This window comes from Eretmochelys imbricata, chromosome 24 (genome assembly GCF_965152235.1).
Source record: "Eretmochelys imbricata isolate rEreImb1 chromosome 24, rEreImb1.hap1, whole genome shotgun sequence".
NCBI classification, from domain to species: Eukaryota; Metazoa; Chordata; order Testudines; family Cheloniidae; genus Eretmochelys; species Eretmochelys imbricata.
In genome coordinates, this window is record NC_135595.1 from 17,666,930 (window position 1) to 17,669,965 (window position 3,036).

The window sequence follows — 3,036 nt, forward strand, 5'->3', positions numbered from 1 at the left end:
GAACTCAAATGTGAAACTGCAGAACAACTAACTGTTATTTGAGCTATCATTTAAATCAGCTTCTGTACCGCCATTCTTATGGAGAAATGTGGGCTCGGTGGAACTACCATTAAGTGGATACGTAACTGGTTAAAAAACCACAAACAAGGAGTAAAGACATGGGATTGGAGGGAGGTCCCATGTGGGGCTCCAGAGGGATCTGTTCTGGTTCCTGTGTTGTTTAACATCTTTATCAACGACCTGGATGTCAGACTAGGGAGCAGACTGATCACATCTGCAGATGACACAAAGCTGGGGGGAGTTGCCAACGCTTTGGAGGATGGAGCTAAAATTCTGAGGGACCTCGATAAATTGGAGAACTGGGCTGTAGACGAGACAGTGAAATTCGTCACGGACAAATGGAAGTTGCTCCCCTTGGGGAAAAAAAAAACAACTGCACGAATATAGGATGGAGAAGAACTGGCCGGGCAGCAGCACCGCTGAGAAGTAGCTGGGAGTTGGGGTGGATCACAACCTCGACAGGAGTCAGCAATGTGATGCTGTTGCAAAAAAAAATGCATTTTTGGGTTGCATTACCAGAGGCAGAGCATGCCAGTCCCGGGAGGTGCCAGTCCCACTCTACTCGGCGCTGGCTAGGCCTCAGCTGGAGGACTGTGTCCAGTTTCGGTCACCAATGTGTAGAAAGGATGCAGAGAAACTGGAAAGGATCCAGAGGCGAGGGAGAAAGATGATCAAAGGGATGGAACGCAAGCCCGAGGGGCACAGCCTGAAGGAACTGGGCGTGGTTAGTTTGGAAAAGAGATTGGGGGAGGGGGACATGATCGTGGTTTTCAAATACGGGAAAGGCTGCCAGAAAGAAGCTGGAGAAAAGTTGTTTTCTCTGGCCCCAGAGGACAGGACAAGGAGCAACAGGTTCAAACTACTGCAGAGTTGATTTTTATTAAATCTCAGGGAAAACTCCCCAGCTGTGAGAGTAGTCAGACAATGGACCAGACACCCAAGGAGGTCGTGGAAGCTCCTTCACTGAAGGGTTTCGGGAGGAGGCTGGACAGCATCTGTCTGGGATGGGTTAGACCCAACAAATCCTGCATCTTGGCAGGGGTTGGACTAGGTGACCCCTGCAGTCCCTTCTTACACTGTGGGTCTGTGATTCTAGGATTCGCTAATAAATCCCGAGATTTAATATGAATGTCATGACAACCCCCCTCCCCGAAATTCGCTAATAAATCCAGAGGTTTGCTTTACAATTCCTGCAATTGGCTAAAAATTGAGATTTTTTCTAAGAACCCTGAGACTGGCTTTCAAAATCCACAGATTTGTGCTTTCTCTTTGTACACCCTCTTTTCTGCAGCCCGTTGGCTCTTCCCCCCACCACAGTGCTGGTGTCACCCCCGCATGGTGAATGGCTTGCTTTTGCAGGGACCCCGTGGAGCCAGATGGCCTGGATGCGTGTAAAGCATCCCCGGAGGGTGGGGGGAGAATGCAGAGAGCTGACGGCTCCCCCCTCTGCAGCCAGGGCGGGGCACTAATGCTGCCCCCCGTGCCCCACAGCTGTCTCCCCCGCTGCTCCTCCTGCAGCTGGGACTCTCCTCCCCCACTCTTCGGAGAATGGGAGGGGCCCCTCCCCCCACCCCGCCACACTCTTGTGGGAATAGTTTGGGCCACTCCCGCCCTCCCACTACTCACCTGTGAAAATGGTATTGGCCACTCACCCCTTCCCCCCTCCTCACCTGTTAATGTGTTTTGGGCCGCTCCCTCTCACCCCTCCTTTCCTTTTAAAATGGTATAAGCCACTCTCCTCCTCCCCCTTCCCTTTCTGTGCAAATGGTACGGGGCAATGGCCCCTCGCACCCCCATGAAAATGGTACAGGCCACTTCCCCCTTTGCCTCCCCACCTAAAAACTCCTCTCACCTCCTGAGGGAGGAGCTGTCTCCCTCCTGTAGCAGCTCTGATTGGCTGCCCTTCTTCAGGAGGCGGGGCAAGTGGGCAGGGCAGCCAATCAGAGGGAGGTTCCCCTTCTGCGCAAAGCGGGAGGTCTGCAGCTTTGGGGCCGGTCACCGGTGCAGTGAGCTGGGCGGGGTCTCAGCCTGTTTCCCCCATGGCCCATGAACCATCCTCTGCCAGAGCAGGGTGGGATGGGCCCTGTTGCCCAGGGCTGGAGGGGCAGGCAGGGGCTGTCCCCGAGAGATCCAGCCACCATCCCCTTCTCTGGGGCAGGAGCCTGCTCGGGCTTGAGGGGCACTGGCAGAGCTGTGGGGGCAGGGAGCCCGGGGCTGGGATAACAAGGGGCTGCGGGTCGAGATTGAGGGGCACCCCAGTCTTCACAGAGTATCCAGCTCCCTCCCCCACCCTAGTTCCACTCACCCCTAGACCTGCAGAGGAGGGCCCAGCGCCTGGCTCTCCGACCCTGCAGCCCGGGTTCCCCAGTGTTTGTGACTCAGAGCCTGGGGAAGCGGCATGCACAGGAACATGAAAGCAGAAGTGGGTGCGGATGAGGAAGCAGGGGAGCTGCTCTCTCAGAAACCCCAGCACCAGCATCCTGCCAACTTCCCCTCCCTCTCGCTGGGGCTGCCCATGGCTTCCCTGCAACAGGGGCAGGCTGCATATTGCTTGTGGGGTTGGAAATAGAACCCAGGAGTCCGGGCTCTGAGTCCCTCTACATCCCACTCTCCTCCCAGAGCCGTGGATGGAACCCGGGAGTCCTGGCTCCCAGCACCCCCTCCTCTGAGCATTAGACCCCACTCCCCTCCCAGAGCCAGGGATAGAACCCAGGAGTCCTAGTTACCTGCCCCCTATCCCAGCCCTATCCCTTTATTACTGCTGTTTCCAGTCCCACAATAATATTTGAACGCTAGCAGTTCACACGTCTTATCGTACTGAACACGCTGCAGACACTAATCACTCACCTGGAGCTGAGATGCGTCCGCCTCTGGGGTGGGGCGGCTGGGAACAGCGCACTGGAACTGCAGATGCCCAGTTAGGACGGCTAGCCAATCCCAACTACAATGGGAAGAGCCGGGTGCGTGTGGAGACCT

General features: G+C 55.9%; 1 protein-coding gene across 1 annotated transcript in view; it reads right to left on the bottom strand.

Annotated features, from left to right (window-relative positions):
* The window catches only part of LOC144279579 (sialic acid-binding Ig-like lectin 13), a 31,311-nt gene extending 28,275 nt beyond the window's left edge, over positions 1 to 3,036 (bottom strand). Inside the window, exon 1 of the mRNA XM_077841150.1 lies at positions 2,908 to 3,036. The gene's annotated coding sequence lies outside the window, so the exon portion shown is untranslated. The remainder of the gene's footprint in view (positions 1 to 2,907) is intronic.